Source organism: Oreochromis niloticus, linkage group LG8 (assembly GCF_001858045.2).
Source record: "Oreochromis niloticus isolate F11D_XX linkage group LG8, O_niloticus_UMD_NMBU, whole genome shotgun sequence".
NCBI classification, from domain to species: domain Eukaryota; kingdom Metazoa; phylum Chordata; class Actinopteri; order Cichliformes; family Cichlidae; genus Oreochromis; species Oreochromis niloticus.
The window spans coordinates 6,014,547-6,026,963 of NC_031973.2; the positions used below are offsets into that span (position 1 = coordinate 6,014,547).

A 12,417-nucleotide genomic window follows, 5' to 3' on the forward strand; every position below is an offset into this window, starting at 1 on the left:
TAAATGATACACGCAGTGTCCTTTGGTATGGTCGACATGAAGCACCAAATGCAGCATTAAACACTGAAGGCAAACACATCCAGCAATGTAAAGCTGTGACAAAGGGCCTCATGTCATATTTGGGAAATTTATATTTCCTTTTTTAATACTTTGTTTCAGTTCACTTTTTGACACAGGTTTTGTTTTGCTGTTTGGTTAGGTTTAGGCACGAATGCTCCTGGCTAGATGTAGGAATGCACCGTACGGCATCCTTAACCTTGGATATTGAAGAGTTACACTACAGCGTGCTTTTAGATGGTATCGATACAGTGCGGATTATGAGTTCTGCTCACATTCCACATTGTTTCTGTTCATTCATTCATTATTGATTATTTTGCTGTGAGAGGACATAAACAGCAGGCCTGCACAGGTCTCCAGCCTGAACAGGGCTTTTTAATTATCTCTGAGTCTGAACACAGATGAGAATTTTTTTTTTTTTTTTAAACAAAAACAGCTTGAATTCAACTCAGGTGTGCAAAACCTCCATCGCCATGCATTTCATGTAATTGTCTTGCAATGTGCAACTGTTAGAAAAACATGCCACAGTTATTCATTCAAAGGAATTGATAACTGTGGGGACAAACAGTTCATATGAAATTTTGAACGAACCACTTTTCATTTTTCTTTCGTGACCAAATGTCTACTACGTGACAATTTAGAGAAGACTGCAACTGCACACAATTCGCAGTGCATTGCACTGTTCGGATGGGATCGTGGTGTAGTGGTTATCACTTTGACCACACAGTACATACAGTCTTTAAACTGCATATAATAAAAAACTATGTGAATGGAACTTGGTCTGAATCACCCTCAGTACTGTAGTATCTAAATGCCAGTCCATTTTCACTCCCCAACTCTCTGTAATAATGGATATCCGGATACCTTTGCCAGACAAGTTTGTGATCCCTTAGGCTGCTGGCATGGATGCTGTTAAATTGCTGCAATTGTTTGATGGAATTCTGCCTTTATGCCATTAGTGCGTGCACATTGTGGGTCTACAGCCGGTCTTTTTCCAGATGTTAGATTGACTCTCCTTCTTATTTTGAGTAAGTGAGATGGGTCAAGGTTAAGTGCAGTGGAAGGAGGAGATAGCAATGTTGTCAAGTGTGGGATTAGACAACTAAAGGAGCCCAGTTCATGTACACTCGACAAAGCTATTAACAGGGGCATCTGCTTAATATCAATCTGTTGCAGATTGATATTACACTGCACATACACTGCATTAGTAGAGTCTTCATTAGACCTTTTTCTTACCCTAATCTAAGTAAACAAATTTAAAAGTACTGCAATTTACTCTTCTTAACTCTTCCTCATCTATGTGAAGACCATTTCTGCAACTTGTGCATTCAAAATTGCCAATTGTTGATTCCAATTTTCTAAATACAACATCTCATAGAAGATATAATTTGGTTTTCCATATGTTAATGTGACACTTTGTGCACCCAGAGTTTGAGCTCTTTATAATATGCAGTGTTTAGCCTTGCGTGGCTCGGTCTGCTATGTCATAAAATTCTCCCTGAAGGCAGAACAGCGAGGCAGGATCTGATCTTTCCCATCCACCATTACTCAGTCCTGACAGGCCAGTGAATTCCCCACACCCCTCCCAGTCGGCAGTTCAAAGCCTTACATTTGCCACAAGAGAGGAGGGGGCGACGCGCTGAACTTGGGGCCCACTGACAGAATTTACCCTCAAGATGTTTTCAGTTGAATGTCCTCTGAAGTGGGAGGACTTTTTCTGCTTCTGTTTTAAACTTCCCTGGGATCGGTGTGGGTATTTCATTTGGGGAGATCACATTGGTGATTTTTCACACTTTCACGCCGGAAGCAGCGGGTGCACAAATCCTGCAAAACGCAACGCTTCTTGCAGCTTGCATCAAAGTTTCTTGGCTGAAAATGCAATATTTCAATGTGACCACAAGCCTCGCATCTCCAGTGCCTGTGCTCTTCTGTCATTGCAAGTTTTTAATAATTGGCAAATACCACTAGTTGTAAAATAAAATCCCACAATTTACTATAGTGAAAGTTTACAGCCAGATTGTTAGAACATCATAAAGGAATTTATGAATCAGGTTTTATAGTTTTCATTTGCAAGTGTAAAGATGTGGCAGTGATATTAATTGGTTTTTTATTTCAGTCAGACAGCTTTGTGAAAAAAGGACAACAAAGAAAGTCCCATAAAACTAGAGAAAGGACAGCAAAGAGCTAAATTAAATTAAAGAAGCACAAATTATTATTGTGCTCTTATTATTGTGTTATTATTGACATGATGTAGGGGAATGGAGGGCAGGCATGGGTCAGATAGGCATCAAGCAATCCGTCTTGGTGAGCACAAGACTCAGCATATGAGCGATCTTATCGAAGTATCCGCATTTGGATTTTCTGGCACCCTTCCAGTCTTGTATGGATAATTGAGATCACATAATTAAATATTCTTGCCAGGAAGCTACTTTACGACATTATGCCTTTAGGTCACATACAGCTTGGGAACATTAGAACCTTAAACACCTCCCACAGCTTCTCAGTCTCTTTGGACATCTGGATCTTCTTGCAGTGTCGTAGGTATCTATGCTACATTTAATTACAGCGCTCGTATTGTTTTTACTTATGGCATCTGTGTTTGTTTTGTTAAAGGCAACCTAATTTGGTTTTCCTTATTTGTTGTCATATGTACACTGTTACAGTAGAGGATGCTCATATTGAACACAGGCAAAGTTACGAGTAATCCCTGTGAGCCATAAACTAAAGCTTCAGACTGCTGTAAGCACTCTGTCTCTGACAGATTTTTCTGCTCTTAGGTCTGTATGATGCCAATGAAAGCAGATACTTCTATTTTGAACTCTGAATCATGCAAAGCTAGTTATTTAAGAATAAAAACATGCAGTTTAAAATGAGCCAAATAGGTTGCCTTTAACAGGAAACAGGAAGTTGCCGGTTTCAAGTTTGCTATGCTATTATTTCATAGTTAAAGAATCTACACCTTTAACTTTGAGGTGATTTTTCAGAATGCACTGTCTGAAGCAAAGAAGAAAGTAGGTAATTGTAGGTAGTCCATGGTGAAAGCTGCTGAACATATGGAGTGTGTGTCCTTGGCTTTAGTTCAGTCAGATCTGCACATACGGTTTCGACCCACATCCTAAAGTGTTCAGCAGTATGCGACATTGCACTGAGGTTGGCTTAGTGCTATATAAGAAGGTGGTCCAGTCAGCGCAAATATAGCACAAGCATGTGATCAAATGGCACACGCATAAGACTGAAACCCGACTTGTCACAGGACACTCATGAACATGGGCCCAGCAAAGTTTCACACGCTCTGTGCAAAACACAAGACAGCTGTGATCATTTTATAATTCACACAGGAAATGCATTGTAGATTCAGAACTACCATGAAGTATTCTTTATTGAATATGAAGATTATATTATAGTTTAAGGGGTAGGCTGTTATGCAACTGTGCAAGTAATGTTAAGAAAACAAAGCAAAGAAATCTAAAATATTAAACCCTGGTGTGAATCATCCAAAAGTTGATTGATGCTGTTCCCATCATGCAACTCAAAAGCATCTTTCAGTAGACCTTCACTGTGGATCTAATCTAATAACCACACAATCATATGTAACTCAGGAGATGTCGTCACTTCCTTTCACAGTCACTTCAATTGCTTGCCTCAAAGTAGAGATTCCACTGGTCACCCGTCGTTTACATGGAAGGTGACATCCCTTGGTTGCCAGGTTGTCACTGACCGCTCTCTAAGCCTGTGTGTCTGTGGGTCTAAAACAAGGAAGTTTGGGGGAACAAAGAATGTTTATGATCCTCAACTGGAGGTATCAGAAATTCCTTCAGAGGTTGGGAATAGGAGGGAGCAAACAGAGCATAACAACTGACACAGGAAACAGAGGCCTAATTAAACTCTGGTGAATCTAGAGGGCAGGTTAGGCAAATGGAGCAAAGCAATCAGAGGCACAATAAAAAAAGGAAGCTGAAAAAGAAAGGACTACAAGGAGTTCACAGGATAAAACACATAGGAGACACAGGCAGAGGGGGGGAAACACATGGCTTACCATAACACCAATCCCGATGACCATTTCATTGTTTGTTTTCTATTTCCAGAGCTGCAAAAGACAACCGTTTTTACAGAATGAGTAATGCTATTCATTGTGGATTAACAGACCTTCTATTACTAAAAGCTTAGTTTGAATTCTGAACTGAGGATTCAAGACAGATCACATTATCAGTGTTTTTGCTTTAGAAGGTAACCACCTGTTAGTTTCCTGCCTTAGAAAACAAGACGCCAAGCAGATGGAGAAACGAATTCTTTTTTTTGTCCTCTTTTCTAAACACTCAGATTGTGTTAAATGTTAGTTTTATCCACGTCTGGAAGACATCATTTCACAGCTTCTCCATTCAATTCTCTTACAGTTTCCACATTTTCCTTCATGCTAAGCAACCTTCTTCCTTGTGCCCCATCTTCTTTTTTTCTCTATTTTTTGCCCACACAGGCCTACAAGGGAAGAGCCCTCCAGCTAATTAAAGACTTGCCAGTGGAATTTCGCTGTGACAAAAGGAGCTATTCATGTCGGCAAGACGGTGAAAAGGCTGCGCTGGCAGCAGCGATAGCATTGCTCAGCGTTAGCAAAATGAAGAGGCTTTACTTTGAAGCTCGTCCTCTTACGAAGACACCCAAGCACTTGACTCGGTGCATTGCTGCTCTCCCTTTGCTTCTGTTTTGACATCCATCAAATGATGCTCTGCAGTGGGGGAGTGCAGCTTGAACTTGAGCGTCAGTACTAGGTCTGCGTAGCTGACCTTCAATCTGAAGATGCTGTCCTTAGTGAGTTCATCTGTTGCCTGTGAAACGTATCTGACCCATACTGCATTTTTGACTCGATCCATTTCACCGCCAGGTTGTTAATCCACCCCTCGACTGTATCCGCAAGGTCAGAGATCCCATGTGCAAACTCAGGGAATGACCTTCGGCCTCATCTGTTAGCCAAATTAGTCATCTTTAGGGCCTCGCACTTGCTTCCCTGTTTCTTCGTGCCTCAGTCTATCAAATTATCCACCCATACCCTCATCCATCCATCCAACCTTCCTGTTCTCTCTGCGGCAGTTTCTCTGGGAAAATTGATTCTTTACGTTCAAGCAGAGGGGAATTCCCCCGTATGTGGTATTTTAAGTGCAACCCACACTTTCCATTGCAGATACACATGTCATCGAGAGTACATTGGTAGTGGGTGATATGGATAGAATTCTCTCACAGTGTATAGTACATACTCTGAATCATCACTTGAGAAAATTGATTGTGAAAGTCCATTGTTGACCTTGGCAACAGCAATTGATCCTCCTGCAGCAGATGGAGTATCCTCGGTGGAAAACTCTGGAGAAAAGTACTGAGTGGACTTCAGGCTAGGAAGTATGTGTCAAATTGAAATAGTATTCGACATTAAATAAGCAGCAGATTAAATTAGCAGGGAAAGCACCAGAATGTCCACAGACTGTGTTTTCTGAACCTGCCGATCAGTTGTTGCCTAAAATAAAAATAAAAAGTGAAAGAGAAAATGTAAAAATGTAATGGAACATGTGATGAAATGGTTGTGATCAGACAGCCACGTAGTGTATACAGTATTTTACCACCAGGCAGTAATATTTTAAATATGTAAGAGGTGATTTTGTTCCATAGATATACCGTTGTATGTTGCACTGTCAGTTTTATTTTCTGGACAGCACTTCAGTGTTCTCACGGTGGTGCAGTGGGCAGCACCGCCACCTCATAGAAAGAAGTGTGTGGGTTCAAACCTGCAGATTGTCTGAGGAGGTTGAGGAGAAGAGGAGGAGGAAAAGTGTCCATTTCAAGAAGCTGAAAACACTTTTCTCCAAATCTCAACTTTCTTTAACTGACTGCAAAGTTGTCTACATCATCTTCTCACTCTGTTTTTTCTGACACTTTCCAGTTTTGCAGTACAGTCAGTTCAACATATGGAGACATACACACAAAAGCATTACTTAGGGCATTTCCTATCGTAGGGGATCGTGGCGACATTAAGGGCTTCCTTCCTTCTTCAACGTCTTAAAACACTTTCAAATTTCTGTTTCCTTCCTGTTTCTAAATTCTTTTTTTTTCTTTTACCATGAAGGGATTTTCTCACGTGTTCTGGAACCCCCCCTCTCATTCAGTTTCTCTCTTCCTCTCTTCTATTTCCTCTTCTGCCTCTAACCTCTGTCATTGTGTGCCAAGCAGCTGTTGTAGCCAGCACGCATTCTGACGCTTGTGGGCATTACTGTCCTCGTGGAGCTTTATAGGGAGACAAACTGTAATGAAATGCTACAAGGATGCTGGGATGTATTTCGTCAATAGTATAGTGTTGTCTACTAAAGTATTCATTTAGGTGTCACCAGAGAATAGACAAGCTAAACTAAACATCTTCCACAGCTAAACCTCAGACATTAAAGTGAGACATCACTCGCTGAGTCACTGCTCTGTTGCATAAAGTTGAACTTGTGCAACAGAGTTTGCTTTTGTTGTTAAGTTATTGTGGTTTTATAGGCATAAAGTGTCATATCTGTCTGGAAATAAGAAATATGAGTTGGCGCCTTTAAATAAGAGGCTACAAATGTGAGCTCTTACTAATCTATTTATTTTCTATGTGTGGAAAATTGAATATTTTGGGGAGAAATGTGTTTGAAAGAATAAATAAGTGTGAAATGACAGGATGTAGATAAGAAAGGAAAGAAAAGAAAGAGATGGGCTTATGATGACACTACATGCGCAGCCGTCAGGGGCTTTCCTGCCTCGAAATTGGCCTTTGGGGAGGGACTTTGCATCTAATGTTGATTGGACTGTGTGCACTAAGGCAGTAGGTCTGTGTCACTTTATGTGAGAGAAATCTATGTCTGTTATGCTTGAATAGATGAAACCACAATCGACAAAACTGGTTAAAAATATCTAATGCCAGTGCTGAGGTTTTGGCTCTGACTAAAACCCCTTGGGAATTTTAGTGGCTAAAATTCCCCTCTGCATGAAAAACCCTGGCCATATGCTGTGCAATGGTGGCTTTTGCTTTTTAACCAATTAATTGGTTAAAGTTCTTTTCCCCCCGTGTTCCAGTCTGCATTCAGCTCTTTAGCTTGTGTACATACAGGGTTGATGTCGATCCTTTCATCTCACTTAAGTGGCCCACATAGTAGCACAAAGTTTCTAACCTGAGATGATATGTAGGTGAAGATCAGAGTCAGAGCCTACAGGAAGCAGACGTCTGCAGCATCTGTCTGATGCGAGACTGTCAACGTCTGCTTCCAGTCTGACATTAAAACCAGTTATGCTAGCTGCAGGAGGATGTTTCTGCATGACTGTGAAACAGACCCATACATAAATGTTTGTCTCTGAGGTAAACAGGCCAAGTCTCCTGAGGCCAGAGTTAAAGAGTTAGAGAGAAAAGAGAGGGATGGAAAAAGAAGGTGAGGAGTGGAAGAATGGGACAATAGAAGAAAATGAGAAGGAAAGGAGGAAAAAGGTGTGTCGAAGGAGAGTATCGTCAGGTGGTCAAAAGAAGGATGGAGTAAAAAAAGTAGTTCTTCAATGTGAAAGAGTGAAAGAAATGAGGTAAGGAGAGAACAAACAGAAAGGACAGCAAGAACACTGAGCCTGAGGAAGGAGGACAGAGGGCAAGGAGAGCCAGGTGTCGTTACTGGCCTTTGTACCGTATACCTTTGTTTGTCTTCTATATGTTATATCCCTGCGTCCTCCACCCACCACCTAAGCTTTTCATCCACTCTGACAATCCTCTTTTTATTTCTTCCAGAACAGAGGCAAGGAGGACTGCACAACGCAGGAGGCCTGGGGAAATCATTAACTCCACGCTCGCGCAGTATGACTGGTAGGCTGTGTTCTGCCTGTCTTCTTGTGTATTTAATAAATGTATGCTTATTATGCGAGTGTACACAGCAGAGCCTCAGCGAGCCGCTGGCTTGTAGCCGGTGCTGTTTGTATAGCCGTTCATTATCTAATTGTAGCAGTGCCCACATGCCCACTTTATCTGCTTGGTCCCACTGATCACTTGCTAGTCTGATTACAAAGATGTAATTTTCACAGAGAAACGGTTCGACGCGTCGGATTCACTGTAACAATGTGAAAACAATGCAGTATTGTCATAATGACACAGCACCATCACCCAAATCTGCAGCTCTCCTCTGCTCCGCAGAGCTTTATGGCGAGTTTTTCTCTCACACCATGTCTGCAGCTCTCGAGAAACCCGCTGTGCACTACCTGATCCTTCACAGACATTAAGCAGGCAAAGTTAGAGGCTTCCGCAGTGGAGTGGCTAGAAGCTAGAAAGCCAGATATTTCCCTCAGGGGTTGATTGGGAGTAAAAGCGATACAAGAGAGACTCGAAATAAATAATAGATCCTACAGTCGCTGTGTTTCATGTCAAGTTAATGATAACGTTGTGTTCCTGTGCTTCCAATTCCACCGAATGGGAGGAAAACAAGCATTTAATTCCTCTAAATTTTAGAAAATGTGAATTGGATCACTGTGGATTGCTCTGTAGTGTTTAACAGTACACAGCAAAAGTAGGAAGAGAGATTGGAGTGTTGACTGTTATTTGTGTATGTGTGTGTTTTCTTTTTGGAATATCTAACCTCTTTAGATCACCGTTGTTTTAATTAATTAAAGACTGCCAAACAGAGGACTGACTTCATTGGTATTCTGGAGCTTTGTTTGTTTGTTCCTAGCTTTACAAGCTGTGCATGCTGCTTGTGTAATTTTCAACTCTTGTAGTGCTCAGTCTTCTTGTTCAATTCAGGAACGTCTCAATATTTCATCCAGTTCTTGACCAAAGGGAAAACCCCCACTAATGTGGCACCTAATGTCATGGATTGGACTATTACCAAGTGTGTGCAGACCGACTGATTTCTGTAAAAATATTCATCTGTCAGAGGAAGAAGAAGCTCAAGCACCTGATGATTTGACACTTGTTTTGCATCAGGTTTGCGCGATGATTTATTTACCCTCCGAATTGAACACAGCCATCATCCTTCACTGTGAGTCGTGTCCCGTCATAATGACAGAACTGAATATGAAAGCACGTTCAGGGCTTTTAAGTTTCCTTCTGACTGGAGGGGATGTCTATAAAATATTTTCCACTTTTTGTCTTACAAATATTAATCAGCAGCAGTACTTTCATCTGCTGCGGATCATTTATATCTGACAAAGCTGTCGCACATCTTTGAAGGTCTTATTGGTTGCGAATAACACTAAATAATAAATTGATCATCCAAGTAAATCAGCTGATCTTACTGCCAGGCTCATCGGGTGATGGCTCAGCTGATACCTTCTATACATTCAGTTGGGTAATGTCATATAGGAAGTGATTGCTGCCTATCCTTGCTGCTTCCTGCTTTTTCATGTCTGACACTGATGTGACATTTGACATTGACGTCTGCTCTGTTCTCAGTTTCTGAAAAATATATCTCTGTATACTGGTTGCAGTGCGTTGGGGGTTATAAATATGCAAATATGTACGGTGGATCTGTGTACGTTGACAGTTGTATTTAAATTTGAGTCATTCAAAGATTAGTTTAGGGTCAAAGGTCTCCCTTCCTCTCCCCTTTCTGCACAGCTGGGGAGAAAGGGGAAGCATATAATTGCAGTTTAATCCTCAAAGTCCCTGCAGAGGAGAGAGATAATGCATAGCAGCATGGACAGAGGAAGACAGAACAGCCATCGGAGTTGTTTGGACAGATGTTTGCAGGGAATGTCTTTAATGACGGAAAGCTCTTTGCAAGCCAAATGGGGACTCCTGTCATTCACAGGTTGAAAGTGTGCATGTTAGATGGACACGTAATGTCAGAGCATTTCACAACAAAACAGTATTGAATATTTGAGTGACTCTTTGTTTGGTAGCTTTTGCAATCAATATACACCTCGGGAGAAGTATTCTTTTCCTCTCTGAGCTTTTCTCACTTCTATTTCTTAATTTTAGTGAAGAGGAGACAGTAGAGCAGGGAGATGGAGAAGCAGATGGCCTTCGGTCAGAATCGAACCCAAGCATCTGCATTTGGCCCCCTGTTCAACCACTGAGTGAAAACAATGCCCCAGTAGAAGGGAAAAAAAGTCTGTTTTAAGCATTGACTTGTGTTGTAACTGATTATGATACTGCTGTAAATAATTGACATTCAGGATGCTCATCCTCGAAGGTTCGTGATTCAGGTTGAGAGATTGCTTAAACTGTCCAACAACCAAGTATGCCAGGGGTGTCCAGGACTCTGTGTCCTGCAGGTTTGAGATCTCACCCTGGGTCAACACACCTGAATTAAATGATTAGTTCATTACCAGGCCTCTGGAGAACTTCAAGACATGTTGAGGAGGTCATTAGCCATTTAAATCAGCTGCGTTGGATCAAGGACACATCTAAAACCTGCAGGACACCGGCCCTTGAGGTCTGGAGTTGGACACCCCTGAAGTACGCTGACGTATCCCCAGAGGTGTGTATGCAGTGCATATCGCCCTCCCTGCTCACACACATTTGTTCACTGCAACAAAGAAGATGAAAATCTTTTTAGTCTTCTCGTTTTGTTTTAAACCAGACAATACAGCAAGCCACGGTAACCAACTAAAGCAATTCTATGAAGTATGCCTTGCAGCCTTTAAATAAAGGTGGATGCAGTCAGGATGCACAGGCTGTAATGTAGGGTGTTAAGAGGAGAACTAGGTCCCAACGACGCTGAAATCTGGTGTGACCGGATTGAAAGCCTGTTTGACTCAGAAAATCCTGCAGATTTGACTGATCACTTGGTTTATTAGTTTGGTATGTGTAATAAAATATGAAGGTAAAAGGTTCTTTGAAAGGCATCCAAAAACATACAAGGTATGTTTGCTCGTCAAACAGAACCTTCATCGGTCATAAGAAAATTTATTTTTGTTGTAGCGTAAAGCAAACCTGCAGTAAGCAGCCATCCATCTGATACACACTCTGCGTCCTGGATATGGGTGTATGTGTTTACTTGCTCACCTAAGCTATAGAATATATAGCAGCTGCAAGAGAAAATGAAACCCTGTACTCTATGTCATCCAGTAAAGGCAGAAGCCTCAAGCTGTAAAACATGCTCCCCTGTCAGGACAGCCTTTTCTATCATAATGATCCCCACTGTACTGTATCTCCGTGCATGCTTTAATTCCAGAATATGTGTGAAGGAGGAGAGATTTAGTCAGCAGGGAAGAAAAATTGGTGAGCAGGACATTTTAGAAGGTGTTTTTAGCCCCAGGAAGCGTGTCTTTGAGAACTGGAGTGGGGGCAGTGAAGGCTTTAGCTACACTTTAAGGTTCAGGGGTTGTGCGTGCATGTTTGTCTAGTGGGGTTACTGCATGTATAAGTGCAGCCATGTGTTTATGTGAATGTGTATCTTTAAGTGCTTGTGTGTCTTCAAGTGGAGGCAATCGGGGAGTGTTAGGCAGGGGTACAAGGAGGCGAGGAGGGCGAATCCGTCTCCCATCACTTGGCTACAGGCAAGCATTCTTAGCACCTCGTAAATCTCACCTGCTGCTACGAGACTGCTGCTGACATAGCTGCTATAGTGCGTACTGTACTCACAAACATTCGTGCACACATGTGGTGTACATGCACATTTCGTAGAGTGTGTTGCATGCAGCAACAGAGTCGGTCATGTCAGCAGCAGGAGTGAAATTGGGAAAATAAAGTGATGTATAATCTGTCTGTTAGCGTTCCACGTTGGAAAATGGCATCTTTTATTGGAAGTGGTTTCTGTTGGAGCAAAGAGGAACAGCTGCTGAACTGAAAGTAAGAAAATCCAGCTGTGCTCCATCTAGTCCTGTTACATTTTCTTTACTTTTTAGTTACATTGATGAATGAACATTTGGTATATGCAGTCGCAAATTTTCGACCTTTTGAAAGCGTGCAAGAACATGCAAAGTTCTTACTAAGCTTAAAGGCGAATTCCAGTCAGATCTTACTTTCTTATCACTTTTATTAGCTGTAATGACACTGTAAGACGATATGAGATCATAGGTTTGGTTTTGTAAAGGAGCCAGAAGTTGAGAAAGATTACCAACGCTGCTTCATTTTCAGTTTTAGTTTTTGAAGTTTTGCCCTTCAAATAGATTTGACTTGGTAGTTTGTTCCTAAGCTCAAGCATCAGTGTCTTGAACCTTGTTATAATCAACGACTCTTTTTTTCTTAACCAGTATGGACACTCTGCATATCTCGTCTGTTCTCCTTGCAGTACATTCCCACTGACGAAAACACATTTTCACTACAATGCAGTTGTGGTGCATCATGGTAACCACAGATATCAGAAGTTAAACCCGATTGCAGCACAGATTCCACTGCTTGCACGACGTTGCAAAATCGTGCACAGTTGTGTTGTACCC

The 12,417-nt window shown here is 41.6% G+C and overlaps 1 protein-coding gene across 7 annotated transcripts in view; it reads left to right on the forward strand.

Moving 5' to 3' along the window:
• thrab (thyroid hormone receptor alpha b) overlaps positions 1-12,417 on the forward strand; it is a 165,391-nt gene that overhangs the window by 53,191 nt on the left and 99,783 nt on the right. For 5 of the 7 annotated variants that reach the window (XM_005453782.4, XM_019362299.2, XM_013273433.3 and 2 more), the window contains one exon: positions 7,832-7,906. The exons of the other annotated variants lie outside the window; for them this stretch is intronic. The gene's annotated coding sequence lies outside the window, so the exon portion shown is untranslated. The remainder of the gene's footprint in view (positions 1-7,831; positions 7,907-12,417) is intronic. 7 annotated transcript variants of the gene reach the window in all.